The sequence below is a fragment of the Sapajus apella genome, unplaced genomic scaffold (genome assembly GCF_009761245.1).
Source record: "Sapajus apella isolate SASKATOON/1434 unplaced genomic scaffold, GSC_monkey_1.0 scaffold66, whole genome shotgun sequence".
Taxonomy (NCBI): domain Eukaryota; kingdom Metazoa; phylum Chordata; class Mammalia; order Primates; family Cebidae; genus Sapajus; species Sapajus apella.
In genome coordinates, this window is record NW_022437006.1 from 10,529,916 (window position 1) to 10,550,266 (window position 20,351).

Genomic DNA, 20,351 nt, shown 5'->3' on the forward strand with positions numbered 1-20,351 from the left:
ATGTTGGCTCCTCCCAGGAGAGCCTGCGGAGCCTACAGCTACACTCCTGCAGGTTGGAGCTGCATGGCTTCATTCTGCCAGTCTGACTGTACAGAAGACAATATCCTAGGGATACTTAGGAGCACAGAGTCAGATATTGGGTCTCCTACTTAGAAAGTGCATGACCTTGGCCAATTTTACTTAGCTTTTCTAATTCTTAGTTTTCTTACGTGTATAACAAGGATACTATTAGTACATCACTATGAGAAAAAACGAGACAAATGCGTATGAAGCCCTTAGCACACTGCCTGGCACAAGGAAAGCATTCAGAAAGTGATGGCTATGTTTATTATTTAGACAAACTAACAGGAGACTCAGACTACAATGCAGCATGTCTGGGAAAATGTTTAGACACAGGAATCTATTCTGGAGAAACTGCTTCAGTCAAGATTCTTTTGGTTGTAAACAAACAAAACCTTGTTTGAACTAGCTTCCACCAGAAGGCGACTGAATGACAGTCATAGGACAAAGATGAAAGGTAGAGTCAGTCTCATAGGGTGGGGCTGGGAGCTAGAAGACACAGCTGGGGCTGCTCTGTCTCTTCATATCATCATGGCCTTCCCATCCCTGCCTCTGTTCATGCTTCTACTCCCTCCTGCTCTGTCTTGACCAAATTCCTCTGCTTTCTCATCTTGGGTATGATTCTAGTGGCCTTCCTGACAGTACTGATAGCAACTGGCTTGTGTGTGTGTTGATACACAATTTGTGAGGGTCTGATTGGCCCAGCTCATCTGTTCAAGCTGGACTACATGAGTCATAAGTCACTGTCTAGTAAAGGATTGAGTCCTCTTTGGTCAGTTGTTCATCATGATCCAAACTGTCATGGCCCAAGCAGTTAGGGTCATAGGGGAGGATAGAGCTGCCTCTTTCAGACCAGTGGGGAGAGCAGGTTTTCTCAAAAAGAGTAGAAATATCTAGTATAGTTTTCCTGAGAGACCCGACAACCCTGCTGCTAGCAGTTTCAGTAATTTAGTCCTAATGATGAGGGCTCAATCATAGAGAAGTAGAGAAGTCCTAAAAACTGGTGGTCTCTCCACTTCTCTCCCCAAATGTGGCTGGTGTCAAGATAATTGCTCAGCCAAGAAGTATCTCTCCATCTGTGCCTTTCAGGGCAGAAGGTCAGAATAGGAAGGACTATGCCAGATTTCTCCACACATAGGAAAGAGCAAGTAAAGAGACTGGGAATAGGGGTGGGAGGAGGCTAGGGTAGGAGATATTCAGGTAGGTAAGGATGCTAAATGTGGCTAGCTTGTTGAGGAACTGTGACTTCTCAGAGAGGTCAGAGAAAAGCAGGTGCAGGAAGTCCTTTGGGCTCAGGGAAGTGGCTGACCAAAGAGGGAGAATACATTCTAAATTCCTCTGGCTCAGAGCCCCAGAGGCCTGGTTTTCCTCTCTGTTCTGACAAGGGAGGTGGCTGTTTGTCTGGAAGCTGCAGCTGTGTCACATTCTCCCATGGGACACTGAGTTCTCTAGAGTGCTGAACCAGGACAATAGGTTAGTAAAGATGAGGATTCCCCAGGTTTGCAAATCCTAAACCGAACAAGGAGTTCTTCATTTCTCCCCAAGGAGGAATGGTTTGGAGTCACTGGCTACAGTTAAAATGCAAGAGAAGAAAGTCTGTTGCTGTGGAGCTATCTAGAATAGGGCTTAGCCTTAATTGAAGTAATTGATAAACACCTGAAGTCTTCACTCAAAGTCTTGCCCAGAAGTCTTCACGTTTTCACTTTGGTTGCAGGAGGTGGTAGCTTGATTATGACAAAGTCTCCTGGTCTCATTAGTTGACTTTTGGCAAATAATGTGACCCATTATGCCAAGTGGATGGGAAGGGAGCTTCTCTTCTTTCCTGGGCAGTAACCAAATGGTCTTGACCAAGATAACTAGTAATTCAGGCTTTGGATCAGTGCTTTTGTGCCCATGACAGAGAAGGGATAGGTTGATGGGCAATAACATGGTGAGGAGGAAAAGTACATAGACAGTGATCACTGGCAGATTGAAGCAATGATAATTAAAGTAACAACAATAATGGATACCATTTATTCAGCATCTACCCATCAGGCCTTTTTCACATATTCATTTCTCCACAAGACCTGCAAAATAGCTATTAAAATATCTGTTGTACACATGAGGAAACTTAAGCTCAGAGTGATTAAATAATTTGCCTAAATCCAGACACTGGATACACTGGAGTCTGAGTCCTAGTCTATCTGATATCAGTGTCCATGGAAGTTCTGCTACCACTCACTGATTCTCCAGATTGAGATCCTAAAAATAGTAAAGAGGGTACAAACAATTAAAAACAGAAATAAGTTTCACTTAGAGTTATGGATGAGAGAAAGAAAGAAGATGAGACACTAAGTCAGCCAGAATGAGAAGAGAGAGGCACAGGAGGGCATCCATGGTCAGGGATTTGAGTGTAGCATAGATTTACTGAAAAGTTCAGGTCATCTGGGTTTTCTAGGTATGTGGATTTAGGACCCCTTTGCTAGGGAAAAAATAAAGCTCGGTTGGAGGTTACCAATAAAAGGTAGAGAATAAATCCCTATACTTTTCCCAGGATTGCCTAAATTCCAGAAAAGTTGATAATAAGTGTTCTGTAGAGTCCAAGAAGAAAAAAGAGCAGGAAAAAAAATGCCCTTAGGCATTTTTTTTTTTCAGAACTAAAAATCAATCTGTTTGTCTTTACCAGCATGCAAGTAACTACAAGTATTCTGGATGGGGCCAAACTTCAAAAAGCTCTGAGTAGGCACACAGGTGCAATGCCACATGCAACAGCTGAGAGGCCACCTCCCCAATCCCCTGTCCCTGCCCCCTGCTCTATCCCTCCCTAGAGCAGCAATGCTAACAGCTGACCTACTGAAACATGCAAATCTAATGTTACATGACAGGGACTAATCCATGTGTGAACTTCTAAAGAGTGAACTCTTCTCTTTTGAGCACTTCAGATTTTCATTACAAAAATCATATTGTATTGAGAAATATTTCTAGAGACATCTTTGTGTTATGCTAATTAAGTAGGAGAAGACTCAAATTTCTCTGTTTGTCAATCTTTAAGAAGGTTTCCCCAGAATACAGGTTTCTCCATTAGGAATACAGTAAGTGAGGAGAGCTCAGAGACTGAAATTTTCATCATAAAGAGTGATGTCTAACTACAAAGAGTGTCAGCAAAATTTTAAACACTGGATTATTTTTATTAGTAAGACAGTCTTTATATGATCATGACCCCTCTGACTGTATGAATTGCTACACAATGTGCCATGTTCCTTTGTGACTCCAGGGATGAGCTTATTAAGACATGGAGCAGTGTACAATGTAAAGCACATAATTTTTTAGACTATATTCAGTAAAAACTATTCCCAAGATAAATTCTTTAGAAAGTGGCTATCATAGTTAAATCAGACTTGGAATTGCTGAATATAAAAAAGATAATCTTTTGCAGGATTACGATGTACCCTCTTTTCCACAGAGCCTAGACCAGGTCTCAATTCTTTCAGCGTGGTGCTCCAGTGAGCTCTACTAATTGACTAGTTTTAGTAGAGGAATGAAAATTATTTACCATCCTTTTTCTCCGGTCTAGTAAGTTTAGAAGCACTTAAAAATGGGATGAGGCCAAAATCAGGGGCTGCTCTGTGGCTTACAACACCAGGGAAGCTATGAAAGAGTGCTAGCCCTTTTGTCTAAAGTCTTGAGTGGGAGAGTGTGTTATTTACCAACTGAATCTATAATTGCAAGTTTTGTTTTGATAATGGGTTAGATAAGAAAATGCCTTTGGTTGTTCCTGGGCACAGAGAGAGCTGGGCTTCCTGGCAAAACCAGTTGATCTGGAGGCAGACAACCTAGCAGGTAGTACTGCTACAGAATGCAATGTATGAATACAACTTTTCTCCAGGAATTGTATGGAATACTGCCACATCAACACACTAAGGAAGAAAAATCACATAGTTATGTAAATAGATTCATAAAGAGCATTTGACAAAATCCAACACCCATTCATGATAAAAACTCTCATAAAACTAGGAATAGAGGGAGTACTTCTTCAATTTGATAAAAAATATCTACAAAAACCCTACAGCTAATACTATACTTCATGCTGAGAAACTCAAAGCTTTCCCACTGAGATCAAGAACAAAGCAAGAATATTCCTTCTCACTATTGCTTTTCAACACCATATTGGAAGTCCTAACTAATGCAATAAAATAAGAAAAGGAAACAAAAGATATATGGATTGATAAGGAAGAAATAAAACATTGCTCACAGATCATATGATTGTCTGTGAAGGAAATCTAAAATCAGCAAAAGAATCCTAGAACTGAGTGATGAAAGGTTGCATGATAGAAGGTTCATATTCAAAAGTTAATTGCTTTCTTATATACTAGCAATTAACAGGTGGAATTTAAAATAAAAACACAATGCCATTTACATTTGCATGCAAGTAAATGAAATACTTAGGTATAAATCTAACAAAATATGAACAAAAACTCTAAAACTCTGATGAAAGAAATCACAGAAGAACTAAATGAGTGGAGAGATATTCAATGTTCATATAGAGAGCCCAGTAATAGACCCACATAATACAGTCAACCAATCTTTGACAATAGCAAAGGCAATACAGTGGAGCACAGATAGTCTTTTCAACAAATGATGCCAGAACAATGGGCATTCATACGCAAAAAAAAAAAAAAAAAAAAAAAGAAAGGATCTAGACACAATTCTTACACCATAAAAGAAACTCAAAAGCGATCATATACCTAAAAGTAAAATGCAAAACCATAAAACTCCTAGAAGATTAATATAGGAGGCAATCTACATGACCTTGAGTTTGGCAATAATTTGTTTTTTTAGATACACCACCAATGGCATGATCCATAAATGAAGGAATTGGTAAGCTGAATTTTAGTAAAATTAAAAACTTCTGCTCCATGAAAGGGACTGCCAAGAAAATAAGAAGACAAGTCATAGGCTGGAAGAAAATATTTGCAAAAGACATCTTTGATAAAGGACTGTTATTCAAAATATACAGATAAATTTTAAACTCAGCAATAAAAAACAAAAACCTCAGCCTAAAAATGGACCAAAGAACTTAACAGACTCATCATCAAAGAAGACATACAGATGGCAAATATGCATGTGAAGTGATGCAGCACATCATATGTGATCAGGGAAATGCAAGTTAAAACAACAATGGATACTGCTACACACTTATTTAAATGGCCAAAATCCAGAACACTGACAACACCAAATGCTGGTAAAGATGTGGAGCAACAGGAACTCTCATTCATTGCTGGTGGTAACACAAAATGGTACAGCCACTTTGGAAGGCAGTAGGGCAGTTTCTTAGCAAACAAAACATACTTTTACTGTACAATATAGCAATCACTGTCCTTGGTATTTGCCAAAAGTAGTTGAAAATTTATATTCACACAAAACTCTGCATAGAGATCTTTATAGAAGCTTCATTCATAATTGCCAATACTTGGATGCAACCAAGATATCTTTCAGTAGGTGAATGGGTAAATAACATGTTGTACATCTAGACAATGCAATAGTATTGAGTGCTTAAGATGAAATAAGCTATCAAACCATGAAAAGACATGGAGGAATCTTAGATGCATATTACCAAGTGAAAGAAGTCAATCTGACGAGGCATACTGTATGATTCTAATGATACGGCATTCCGTAAAAGGAAAAACCGTGAAGACAGTAACATGATCAGTGGTTGTGAGGAGTTAGTGGGGAGCATAGGGTGAATAGAGAGAGAAGAGAGGATGTTTAGGGCAGTGAAACTATATGTTGCTATCATAGTGAATTCATGTCAGACATTGTTCAAAACCCATAGAATGTACACAACCAAGTTTAAAGCCTAATATAAAATATGGACCTTGGGTGACAATATAGGTTCATTGATTGTAATAAATGTACCACTCTGGTGGGGAATGTTGTTAGTAGGGGAGTATGTATATGTGTGTATGTAGGGGAGGAGGGAGTATGTGGGAAATCTCTGTATTCTATGCTCAATTTTACTGTGAACCTAAAGCTGTTCTGGAAAATAGTCTACTTAATAAAAAAAAAAACTATATATTTAAAAATATAATTATTATTCTCTCATACACATTCTTTGTCTTGTTTTCTCTTATTTCTTTTTCTAGCATTCCTACTAGTCAGGTATTGAACTTCTTAGCTTAACCTTCTAATTTTATTTCTTTTTCTTTCCATTTCCCATTTTTTTTGTCTTTGTGTTCTACTTTCTGGGAAATATCTCATTATATTCTGAACTTCCCATTGATTTTTTTTCTGTAGTATTTAAAAATTTCCATAATAAATAAAAAACGTCTCTGAGTTTTTTTCCCCACTCCCTGTGTCCCCCGACACAGATTCTGTTTTTGTATTTCATGGTTGCAGTATCTTTTCTTATGCATATAGGTTGATTTTGTTTTTGTTTTGTTTGTTTTTGCAAGTGAATTGTAATTTACTCTGGTTTTAACAACAGTTATACAAAGTCACAGTTTTTCCCAGGAAACCATTCACTTCATAGTTGCAAAAACACACAACGTAGTTGCTTTTCTGTTAGGGTCTGCCATGCTTTCAGCTAGCTGGATGTTTAACCATTCACTTCAAATTTACATGCCCAGTCAGGTATGGTGGTGTGGGCCTGCAGTCCCAACTACTTTGAAGGCTGAGGCAGGAGGACCACTTGATCCCAGGAGTTCAAAGTTAACCTGGTCAACATAGAAGACCCTCCAGAAATCATCCAAGGAGTGAGATAAACATTATAATCCCCATAAACTGGGTAAACGACATGACGGAGTGAAAAATGACCACACATGCCATAAAGTAATGTTGAAGGAAATTCCTGCTGCAATAAAGGCGGTAGTGGTAATGGGTATCCAGGCTGGATACTTGACATCATATTCTCCAGTTCCACAATGCCATTCCAGAGAGACTATGCAGTAAAACACAACTGGTAAGCTGACAAGCAACAAGGCACTGCCACAGAGAAACCAGCTGCTAGTGTGAAAGCTTTCTTTGAAGGTTTTAAAGAAGTCAGCATAATAGGTCACAACAGTGGGTGCCCAAAAGCAGAATCCAGAATGGATATTAAGTCTTGGAAGCGGCTTCTCCTTTTTCTCAACAGCTGTAGAAGTTTCTGGCCCAGCGTCACCCTCGTGGTCCGTCTGGGCCTTGGCATCAGGCCCGAGCAGGAATCGCCACCGGAGCTGCTGCCGGGCCACGCAGCGTCCATCTTGGTATGGCTTCGAAATGCCAGGTTGATGTTTATCACGGTTTTATTTTTGTGTTTCACCCTTTTTCCTTAAATGTTTGGGGTTCCGTTAAGTTTTAGTTTTTAATGTGTATACATTTTTTACATTTGAAGCTTTCCTCCTATGTCTTGAGGTTTTGTCTCTCCACAAACAGTTAAGAGTGAGGCATCATAAAGCTGCCGGGAGCTAAGTTCAGAGCATTATTGTAGATGACAGTGATGGCAGCTGTAGGCTGCCTGGTGCAGCCACTGCTGTCATACCAGTGGCTGCTGGGAGGGCTCAGGGAAGAGGCAGACGGCCCTCCTGCAGCCCACGGCTCTGGGGGCTACTGCTGTGGGGCTTGGCTGGGAAAATCGGAGCGCTCATGGCAATGTGGCCCCTGCCCCGGATGCCAGCTGTGGCACAGCCAGGACCTGGAGTGCCTACCCAAGGCTGTGAGGGGGTGTGGCTGAGGCTGCATGCCTTCCCAAGTCTGGGCTGTGGACTGGGACTCTTTGCACTCTTGGGGGCCCTGGAAGGCCCTGATTGCCCTTGCATGCTCCGAGGTGCCTGCTCCTGCTGCCTGGCCTTTCTGCACTCCCAGCGCCCTCTCTGATCTTGGAGCAGGGTTGGGACTGAGTCTAGTACTGTCACAGTCTAGCTGGGTATGCCTGTGCTGAGGGAAGTGCTGACATAACAGGCCCTGCTGCCTCAGCCCCCTCCAGACTTTGAATGCAGACAAGCCTGAGGGCAGGAAAGCTGAGGGGGTCACTGAAGGTGGCTGGGAGCAGTCTTGCTGGTGCCTATTGGTGTGAGCAGCCTGGGTGCCATGGACAGCAGCAGGAAACAGACAGGCTTCTGGTGGGAAAGGGGTGGGTCCCCAGTGAGGGCCTGAATGCTGGGTACCAGGCTCCCAGTCCCACAGATTGGAGTGTGCTGCCCTTTCTGGACTGCCCATGGACTAATTGGCAGGCATTTCCTCCCCTCTGCTGCCCATAGAAGCCCCAGGCTCAGCCAGAGTAGAGTAGATGACAGAGAGACAAAGAGCTACCCTCTCTGCTAGGAACTGAACACTTGTTGGGACACCTTGGCTGTGGAAAGGAGCTACCACTCTGGGTCCCTTTTGAGCTCTTCTGTTGCTCAATAAAGCTCCTCTTCCTCTTCCTCATCTTCCACTTCTCTGACTACATCATTCTTCCTGGTTGCTGGACAAGAAATCATGAATGGTGAGGTTAAAAGAGCTATAATGCAAACAGGGCTGAGACATGCCCCTTGCTTGCCATGTTGCAGGTGAAGAGAAGGAGAGAAGAGCTGTGGTCCTTTGGGGAGCCCAGGCCTGGGAGCTCCCTGAGCCAGGGCTGTGACTCCTTCCTTGGGACCCTGGTGTCTCCAAGGAAGGAGACTTCCAGGCACCACCATGCTCCCTGGTGCCAGCCATGGAAGTTGCTTATGTTTTGTCTGGTTCAGCTGTAGCCTCACAGAGAGCCGGTGCCCATGCCAGCACCTGGAGCTGCCTGCTCTGCTGTAGCAGCCACACAGAGGTTTCCAGCCAGAAAAGTGATGCCTCAGAGATCCTGTGACAATAGGACAGACAGTTACCTTTTCTGTTAGTTGGGCCACAAATATTAGTAAAAATGACTTTTTAAGTATGTAGGTTTATTTAGTTTTGTTTATTCATAGAATAATTCTCCAATTTATTACCTTGCAGTTATCAGCTTTGTTGCCAGTGTTCTGAAGGGGGGTGACAGTGGTGGGGTCTCATCTTTTGATTTGTAGGCTTTCACTCAGCCTCCCAGTTTTAGTCTCTTAGATCATCCTTACCCTCTCTCTTGACCATTGCTGGGTTCCGCATTTCCACGTCTAGGAGGTTCTCTGGTTTATTTTCTCCAAAGAATGAACCATCCATGTTTTGGGGATAGGGGGAGAAGAAATAGTCAGTAGGACCTGTGCATCTAATCCCATACAGATTTGAAGCCAGTCCTTTTCTGCTTCATGTCTCATCTCCACTTTCTGTGGAACTCTTTGGAGAAGATTCCGGAATGAATTTTTTTTTACATATATCTAGATAAAATCTCCAGCTGTAGAGACTGAATTTTAGCTATTTCTGTTCTACTAAGGCAATCACCATGCCTTTATCTACTTTTCATCTTGAAAAACAAAATGGCATTGCCTACTCTTGAATTCTCTTTGTAACTTTCCACTTTTTAATAGGAAACAAAGAAGATGAATGCATGATTTCAGTCCACCATGTTTAGCCATGGGTAATACGCTTTGAATCTATATGGTTTTTAATGACAAGGGAAAATGCTCAGTATATGAAAAAACTGAAAGACAAAACTGTGAAAGGGAACATACCAAGGTTTATTTCTAGGCTGTGAAATTATTAGTTATCAGTTACTATTTTATTTAAAAGAAAACTTTTCTGCATTTGCTAAATTTTCTATACAGATACATAGGCACTTTCATGAGAAAATAACTTAAAAATACATTTAAAAATCTATACTGATGCTTACAATAGTTCAACAAGGTCAACTTTAATTGCAGTTACCTGAAGAAGGAAAAAGTGTTTATAAAAAGCTTTAATAATAATTAAATGTATGTGGTAAACAAACTATAATCTTTCTGGTAAGAAGTGGTGAATTTTCTTTTCACTATTAATGTGAATTCAATTTCTATAGACAATGGTTAGTAATATATATTTTAAGATTATATAACTGGTAGGTATTAAGGATCTACTGTCAGAATGTACTCCATACAATATGGTTACTTTAATACTAGAAAGTGCTTTTCAATACCTGCCTATAATCTAAGAGCATTCCAAAATGAGCTGTAGGAAATATCAGCTCCAACTGATTCTCTGCAAAGAAATGTTTGCAAATTGATACATAGTATTTTACTGTCCAGGAGAAATAATTCACATTAGGGAACTGAAGCCTTGGAGTATACTGTAGTAAAGAAATGTGGCTAATTTTATCAGTTTAACTACATTTGAATAAGAGTTTTTGGAAATTATTTTGACTGTGGAACCCATTTTCCCCCAACAAAATGCCTCCCTGTGATCCTGGCCAGTATCATTATTATTATTATTATTGCTACTTAAATTGAAATGTCAATGTTTGATTTATTTTAGGCAATAATGATGTCCTTTAGGCAGAGAGATTATGAAGCCACACTTACTTTTCTGGTTTGTTAGAATCAAACCATTCCATTTATTTGATGACTGAATAAAGTAAAAGTAACTATGTTGGATAGGTCCTCCATTTCTTTAGGCAGGAAACAGGAAAATACTTACTGTTCTTGTGTTGGGGGATGGAGTAATTTCCTCATTTTGTTTTGTTTTGCTTGCTTTTGGATAAGGCTTAGAAGGTCATTGGTTCCAAGTTGTTTTCTAGCAACCATGGCATTTTGTAAAGCCTGAAGCATCTTGTGGGAGTGTATTTGCTAAAATGTATCTGTAGGTGCTGGTTATTGTCAAACTGTACAGCTGGAGCCCTGAGATATTAAGGTTTATTGTCTAATTTTCAAGTAAACACAATTTTAATGAAAGTAATCATTTAGGGATTTTCTTTAGCACATTTGCTTTGTATGTCTGGACTCCTTTTATTAAAAGAAATGGGAAAATAATTGGGAATCTAAAATAAATCAGACTTTATCTGTTGATATTGTTAAATTGAACTATCTGAGCATAAAAATGGTGGAATTTACAATAAAATAAATAGCTTGGAAATAATTGGCTCTTCTAAAACAGTTTTTCAAAGCCTCACCCTCTAGGTAGTCCTTTCACAGTGAGAGGCCACTGGGTTTGTTGCAAAGGTTGAGCATCTAGACAGACAGGTTCCAGTTCCACTAAACAGCTCTGAGATATTACTATTGGTACTATTAATAGTAACTTTTATTGAGGGCTTAGCATATGCTAGTTATTGTGTTACAGGCTCTACATGCATGAGCTCTTTTAATTTTTACTACACTGGATCAGAGAATTGGACTAGAATACTCCTCATCTTTCTTCCAGCATTAAATGATTTCAGGAAATCGTCTCAGCTGCCAGACCTTTGCTCTACTCTGGGGAGGTGGAGAAGTCAGGAAGCAAAGGAATCTTATTTTCACTAAAAGGGGTGTGTAGACAAACTCAAGAGCCTGAGTTGGAACTCAGAACCATTTTCTGCTCCAAACCAATACATAATCTAGTATAACATATAATCAGATGGTATAAGTGGGCTTTTCTGGTGGCCCAAGTGTCTGATAGCTATTGAAATATATAACATTGCTTCCTTGAGTCATAATCTGTTTCAGTTGGGTAGGGGAAGAGGTGGCTTGTATTTGTTTGCCCATCACTGTGGGGTTCTGGATTTGACAATGTAGCTGATGAACTTTATAAGTCAACCGCTTTGTCTATCCCCACACAGTAATGCCACCATCTGATATAAAGTGTTTGGGGTTTTAAAGGTATAGTTTGATTTCTAGTCTTCCATATGGTATGATATTGTTATGGTCTGGAAACTAAGAACTTTCAGAACACGATTTTGTACCGCCTAAGTGCAGGGCTTTGCCACCATGAAGCAGACTCAGCCAGGAAAGCTGGTAAAATCTTATTATTCTCCGATTTAACTTAGCAGACTGAAAACTTTCATTGCCCAATGTCTAGGTGACTCCTTCTCTGTCTCTGCTCAGCAGTATGGTATTAATTCACAGAGCCATTACGTCATGAGGGTAGCTGGGCAGGCAGACTCCTGTTGATGTATTTCAAACACAAGTTATTTCATCCTACGTGTAAGGATATTGGGCAGTGTGTGTCACTCCCAAAAGGGTCACTCCCTCTTCTGATGAATAGGCATGTTAGAACTTACCATTTACCCTTTATCTTCCTAAAAAGACCTCTTATAAAACACTCAGAAGGAGCATGCAGAATTCCTAGGAAACGGAGCTGGATGTTTATTGAACTCTGTTATTTTTCTGAGATCATCTTTTTTTTTTTTTTTCCTTTCTGTCACTGTTTGACTGGTTATCTTCTGAAAGGCTACTGGGAAAGAATTCTTTGCTCAGTTCCTATTAGGGTTTTAATGATTTCATTCTCACTTACCCCATTAGGAAATATTAATAACTGTACGTTAAATAGTTAACCAAATAAGAAAGATAAAATCACTCAGTGTTTAAATTACCTCTGCTGAGTTTAAATCATTTTGTAGGCAAAGGCTTCCTTATCTTTCAAATGTGAAGCCTTATTAGAAAAACAGAAAGATTTATTTTTTTCAAGCAGCTTCAATACTTTGGCAGTTCTTGGAGATTGGCTGCACCATTCAGTTTGAAGCAGACGGATTTACCAGGGCCCCAGATTATACAGCCAAGGGTTTATAGAGATTCTGGCACCTCTAACAATCATGAAAAGGCAGCCACTACACAAAATGCCACAGTGTAGGCAGAGAGACTGTGACAGAGCCTCTTACAAGGCTAAAGAAATCCCACAATCAGAGATTTATTATTTTGGCTTATGATTTTGTCACCTAGTAAATTGTAAAAACCCAATGTGAGGGTCAGCCTTGTGTTTATCAAAACCTTTCCTGGGAGCAGTATTTGATATTGATTATTAGGACAAAACTGGACAGCTAGGCTGGAGACAGGGAATTAACAGTGGTGTGGACATTGGTGGGAGGAGGAAGGGAAGGCTCAGCAGATGGGTAGAAGAAGGCTACAGATAAATTTTACCTACTTCATTCATTTCTTTATTCAACAGGTATTTATTTTATTTATTTATTTTTTTATTGCATTTTAGGTTTTGGGGTAAATGTGAAGAACATGCAAGATTGTTGCATAGGTACACACATGGCAGTGTGATTTGCTGCCTTCCTCCCCTTCACCTATATCTGGCATTTCTCCCCATGCTATCTCTCCCCACCTCCCCACCCTCCCGTCCCTCCCCCATTTCCTCCCAACAGACCCCAGTGTGTAGTGCTCCCCTCCCTGTGTCCATGTGTTCTCATTGTTCAACACCCGCCTGTGAGTGAGAACATGCGGTGTTTGATTTTCTGCTCTTGTGTCAGTTTGCTGAGAATGATGGTTTCCAGCTTCATCCATGTCCCTACAAAGGACACGAACTCATCATTTTTGCTGGCTGCATAATATTCCATGGTGTATGTGTACCACATTTTCCCTGTCCAGTCTATCATCAATGGGCATTTGGGTTGGTTCCAGGTCTTTACTATTGTAAACAGTGCTGCAGTGAACATTCGTGTGCATGTGTCCTTATAGTAGAACAATTTATAATCCTTTGGATATATACCCAGTAATGGGATTGTGGGGTCAAATGGAATTTCTACTTCTAGGTCCTTAAGGAATCACCACACTGTCTTCCTCAATGGTTGAACTAATATATACTCCCACCAACAGTGTAAAAGTGTTCCTATTTCTCCACATCCTCTCCAGCATCTGCTGTCTCCAGATTTTTTAATGATTGCCATTCTAACTGGCGTGAGATGGTATCTCAATGTAGTTTTGATTTGCATTTCTCTAATGACCAGTAATGATGAGCATTTTTTCATATGATTGTTGGCCTCATGTATGTCTTCTTTTGTAAAGTGTCTGTTCATATCCTTCACCCACTTTTGAATGGGCTTGTTTGTTTTTTTCTTGTAGATCTGTTTTAGTTCTTTGTGAATTCTGGATATCAGCCCTTTGTCAGATGGGTAGACTGCAAAAATTTTTTCCCATTCTGTTGGTTGCTGATTCACTCTAATGACTGTTTCTTTTGCCATGTAGAAGCTGTGGAGTTTGATTAGGTCCCATTTGTCTATTTTGGCTTTTGTTGCCAATGCTTTTGGTGTTTTGGTCATGAAGTCCTTGCCTACGCCTATGTCCTGAATGGTTTTGCCTAGATTTTCTTCTAGGATTTTTATGGTGTTAGGTCTTATGTTTAAGTCTTTAATCCATCTGGAGTTAATTTTAGTGTAAGGTCTCGGGAGGGGGTCCAGTTTCTGCTTTCTGCACATGGCTAGCCAGTTTTCCCAACACCATTTATTAAACAGGGAATCCTTTCCCCATTGCTTGTTTTTTTCAGGTTTGTCAAAGATTGGATGGTTGTAGATATGTTGTGTTGCCTCCGAGGCCTTTGTTCTGTTCCATTGGTCTATATCTCTCAACAGATATTTATTGAGAATCTGCTGTGTGTAAAGCACTTTGTTAAGGGCTAGGGAAGAAAACTCGGCTTCTGGTAATTCTGAGTGTAGGGGAGAGGCAGCGCTGTCAACAGGTAGTAATGGCACTATGTAAGAAGTGTCACAGATGGAGCAGGCAGCAAGAAGGAGAGGATCCCAGAGGAGGATGTACGTGTGGAAGGATCACAGAGAGCCATCTCGAGATGGTGATGTCTGAATTTGTTCTTAAAACATAAATAGAAATGTTTTCCCAGATGAGAAGCCACAGTAGGCTGAGAGAGCCTGGGCAAAGGGCACTGACCGAGGGGTAGCCTGATTGTATTACTCTGTTCTTGCACTGCTATAAAGAAATACCTGAGACTGGGTAATTTGTAAAGAAAAGAGGTTTAGTTGGCTCATGATTCTGCAGGCTGTACAGGAAGCAAGGCAAGATCTTCTCGGCCTCTGAGAAGGTGTTGATAAACTTATACTCATGGCAGAAGGCAAAGGGGAACTGAGGCATCTTATGTGGCAGGAGCAGGACCATGAGCATGGGGGAGGTGCTACAGGCTTTTAAACAACCAGATCTCACTTGAATTCACTATTGTGATGACAGCACCAAGAGGGGAATGGTGTTAAACCATGAGAAACTTGCCCCATGATCCAATCACCTCCCACTAGGCCCCACTTCCAAGATTGAGGATTACAATTGAACATGAGAGTCGGGTGGGGAGACAGAACCAAACCATATTACTGAGCAAAGGGCACAGACATAAGAAGGAGTTTGTCTGGGGGTTGAGGCTGAAACTCAAGCTGAAACACTGTGGCAGACCCTCTTCTTTAGGGAGTCAGGAGTTGATTCTGTAAGTAATAGGGAGGTTCTAACCAAGGAAGGAGCCTGACCACATTTGTATTATTGAGAGATGGCTCTGGTCACTGTGAAGTCTACGGATTGGTGGGAGACAGTGCATAGGAACTGATCTCAGAGGGAGCAGTACACAGTTTTGGCCATTTGCGTTTCTGGCACATCCTAGTGCTTGAGGGTACCCTACAAAGGGGACTTTGTAAAAGCTGTGTCTCTATAGCTTGCAAGAACCTCAAGCAGATATTTTCTTGTGCCTGAATTTTACGTTTGCTTTTTAAGCTATAACTCAAAGCCAGGAGGACCTATTAGCATCAGGGAACGCAATGATCTAAGTCTTGGATAAGTTAGATAGAATTATGCGTAAGTGCTATTATTTGTATATTCCTATTGAACATTTTCAGGATATTATTAACTCGTTTGAGTAGCTTATCAACCTAAGAACTAATTAAGGTAAAATTTTGTTAAACTCAAGTCAAAAGTAATTGCTATCCTATTACTGAATCTTAATGTTGGTATCTTTAAAGGTTACTTGCAAAGACACCAAATGATAAGCTTTAACTTTACAAAATCTTAGTCTCAGTATGAAGCATGTGTTTTAGATGCAGTGTCACAAAATGATTTATGTCCAAACCCAGAAGACACACTGATCTAAAGGTCCCCATTGTTTTCAGAAGGAAGAGAAATCCTGCTGAATCCAGGAGCTCTTGCTATTCCTTTTGCCCTCACAAGAAATGTCTCTGTGGCTTAGACTCAGTTATCTATGGAGCTGTGGACCCTGGTGGCAGTCACACATTGTCAGGGTAAGAGTCAGAACAATATAAAATAAATGTTTCACACAGAACAACTTTACAAAAATGAAGACAGAAAGGCAAACCAGGTCTTCTTACTTTGATTATGAGATAAAGTTCCGACAGGTGCTGGGACTTAGGTCAAAATTATTAATAGAATGGAAACTCTAATGAGAATAGCAGAGTGACGCTGGGAGCTAAGATGTGGCTAGGGAGGTCTATGCAATCTCAGATGGTATGTTCTTCACAGGGTCTTTCCTGATTCTCCAGCTGTGCGTTTCTTTCTTACTTCATTTATAGTTCACTTCAGGCAGCAATTTACCCTGCTTTGAATAATATTTGATTGCTAGCCCTCAATATGTTACAGGTCTGAAAGATAAGAACTTCTGGAACATGACTTTATTGTCTGAGCACAGGGCTGTGCCACCATGCAGTAAACTCAGCGAGGAAAGACTAAATCTAGTGACTGACTACTCCATTACATCTACTCATGTGTTCACTTATCCCCTCTTTTGTGCAAGATGTTGCACAAAATATGTTGGAGCTACATGATAAGCCCCTGGAGGATGGGGCAGTGTGTTGTTCACATTGGTTTCTGATAGTCCAGGACCTTCCATGTAGTCGCTGCTCAGTACAGAATGGCTGATGAGTAGCTGGCTTCTGTGACAGGTTTGATTTCTGCTCTGTGCTCACAGCATGTGACTTGAGGCAAGGAGTTTAAGCCCCTTTAAATCTCAGATTTCTTCCATTAATTAAATTAATGTATTTTTTAAACCCAAGTACCTAACACCTAGTATGATTACTACTGTCTACTATTTAATAATTGCCCACTATCATTATAATTGTCCATAGCCTTAAGATTATAATACATTGTGAAAATTTTATTCTATTTTATCACATCTATATTGGATTACCTCATTTTTACAAAACAGGACCAAAGTACTCTAAAAGATTAACAACATACTAGATGTAGCATGAGTTCAACAGAATATAAAATCATGATTATACTAGCCAAAGAAATGTTGAAAGAAGGAAATTATTTTTTAGGCAACTTGACAAGTTCACTGGAGTCACATAGAGTCCCATCTTAGACTGTTAGCAATAAAAACAACACTGCCTATTTGTATTTTCCAAAGCACTTTCACATTTTGCAAAGTCTCATTATTTGATGGCTGGCAAGATCTGAATTCTCTAGGGGATATCTACAATGTAGTTGACAAACAGGCAATTTTCTTGGTGTCCTTGATTGCTAGAAATAAGGGCATTCTCAGTCTGAGCCTTAGGTTCCCTGTGCAATTTCAGAGAGAATCTACTTTTCTTCAATCAGTCCCAATGCTTCCTCAGAATATAAAGACCATAGAGTGATTAAGAATGCAGGCTCTGAGATATCTGCTCCCTACCCAGAGACCTTACCAGTCCCTGGACTAAAAGCTCATATTCATTTTTAAATTTGGATTTCACACCAGCTATCAAGATAGGTAGGTATTATTTTCCTCCTCTAAGAGGGGAAACAGAGCTCAAAGATAAGTAATTTTGGTAACATTACGTAGCTCATATGTGGAAAGGCTGGGATTTGAACCCAAGTAGGTCTTACTCCAAAAGCTAGCTCATAGCCAACATGAAACACTGCCTCCCCTAATACCTAATGCCAATCACCAGCTAGATGATATGGCCGAGCCGTTAAATCTCCCTGAGCTTTGCGTTTCTCATGGACAAAACTGCGATAATATTTATGTTATAGGGTAGTTGTGAAAATAAATTTAGATGACATGTACACACAAGTATTTCTATCTAAAGTAGTCAGACTCGGCTCCCACTTTCCCATGACATCAATATCACAAAACAGCAGGGGACCATGCACTGATGGCCCATGTGCATCTAACTCCCAGCCCAGTACATGGCACGAGATGGGTGCTCAGTAAACGTTTGTTGAACGAATTGAATCAACATTTATGTTAAGCACTTACAATACAGCGAGGTACAGTTTCTCACTTCAAGAAACTCAGTTCTAAACAGAAGGAGAAGGACAGGTATGTAAAAAATGAAACAATGCAGAACAGGAATGAGGAATCAAGATGATTTCTCAGAAAAGAACTCTGGGAGCTGAGTCTAAGTTTCTCACTTAGCTAAGTGAGAGTTAGTAATGTAAAGAAAGGAAGGAAATGTGCATGTTCAAAGGCATGTGGACATGAGGTCTGTTTTAAGAAGCTCAGATGGCATTGGGGGAAAAAAGTGCATAGTGAGTGGCAAGGGAGTGGTGAGATGGGGTGCAAGGCCTTGAATACTATGCTGAGGAATTGAGATTGCAGAAATAAGGTGTAGCATCCCTGAAAGATCTTAACTGAGTGTCGGGAGCACATTTCTGTTTTAGAAAATTCACATTGGGGAAATGTGCAGAATGGTGGGATAGGAAGAAACTGGATATATAAGTGAGTTAAAAGATTTTAATAGTAGTTCAGGGAGGGAAATATATGGACCTGAGCTATTAAGGTAGTGAGAGAGAGGAGGCAGTGAGTTCAGCTGTGTTTAGGTTGTAGAATTCAATGGGCTTAAGATCAGGTTGGCTATAGGGAAAAGAAGGAGGAATGATGTCTAAGGTACCTGACAATTTTGAGCAATTAGATATATGGTCGTCCCATTAATAATAATAGCTACCATTTCTTGAGTGCTCATTACGTACCTGGCATATTGTTAAGTGCTTTGCATGCATTATTCTATTTCATCCTCATATCAATCTGCAAAATAGTTATTTTCTCCATTTTATAGATGAAGAAGGTGAAGCTCAGAGCAATTAGGAAGCCTGCCTAGTATCTCATATGGAGTAAGTGGTGGTGTTGAGATTTGTACCCAGGTGGACTCCCAAGCTCGTGTCAACAATTACTGTGATACACACACCAGCACTTCCTGTGTTGAGCACCACAGGAAGAGAAGGTTTGGAGAGGGAAGGGAGGAGATGGTGATCACATAGTATTATGTGTTCTACTGGGTTTTGCTTGCATGAAAATGCATGGAAGCAGCAGTGCTTCCTTCCTTCTTATCTGGAGGAATTGGCAGAGTGGGAGGTGGAAGAGGGAGCTGGGAAGGTACTCTTTATAAGCATCCTGTTGACCTCTTGGTGTTTCTCTCCTGCCCCCTCCAGAGTACTTGCTGATAAAGGAGACATAAAGGAGCAGGGTTCTTCAGGTCAGTGTTTCCAGCTTTAGTGGTAATGCCAACAGAGAAAGGGACCCAGTGTCTGAAGCCATAGGTAAGGAAGCTCAGGGATCCAGAGAGGTGGACAGGAAGCTTACATCTCATCTCATGGTTAAGTACCTTAACCCCATAAGCTTCCTGTAACTACTGAACTCACAGCAAATAAACACACACCCCCAAAACGAGTAAGTAAGTATCAGTGGAGCAGATGCAAATGAAATACAAGTGATGAACTGCTGTCAGGTCTTGGGGCGTTTGGCACCTGCGTCAACTCCAGGATACAGAGAGCATGATTTCAGAGGCACCAAGAGGACCTCTCCTCAAAATTCAGCTTTTTATTTTATTTTTGAAACCCCAAATTCAATAATTATAAATTCATTCCTCCTCTTTCAAAATGTAGCTCTTTATTCTAAAGAAGAACCCACTTAAAATCTCATAAATTATTTCTTCCCTGAAGAAGAATCAGTCTCTTGGGTTCTGTCTTGTGAACACATTTTGAGAGTAGGGCAGGAAAGGAATGAAATTTCTGTCAGCAGAGAGACTAAGAAGGCTGGCCTGGGAAGGCAGGAATATACAAACTAACTGCTGAGGGTTAACTAGCATGCCATTTTTATGCAAGTCAGTACAGTTTTCTTAGTAAAGCATGAGCAATTAGAAATTTATGACTTTGTTCATCATTCTTTGTCATATAGGCCGGCCAGAAAGGGCAAAAAGAAAAACATATTCAAAGATGTGACTTCTTGGTGTCCTTCTGCATTTGACAGAAGCTACTTCTTTGGGGAAAATTGGATAGTTTGTAGATCTGCCACTGAAAATTCAACATCTTTAAAGGCATTCTAGAGCTAAATGGCCATATTATTACTTTTGATATCTCACCTATTGGCATATGCTTGTGTGTGAGAAGGGACGATACACAGAATGGGGAACAGGAGAGTGTCAAGGGTGAATGGGCATTGCCCACAAGATGGATCAGCTGACTGTTCAATCCACCTGGAAGTAAAAATAACTGGGGAGCAGAAAATCTTATGCATATTTTAATTACCTTGTCTAGAACAGAAATGACAAGAATGTGTGCTATGTTCATTGGGCTACTGAGTTCTCTATT

General features: G+C 40.5%; 1 pseudogene; it reads right to left on the reverse strand.

Moving 5' to 3' along the window:
- Positions 1–6,377: 6,377 nt before the first annotated feature.
- LOC116530392 lies at positions 6,378–7,319 on the reverse strand (annotated as a pseudogene).
- Between the last annotated feature and the right edge of the window lie 13,032 nt (positions 7,320–20,351).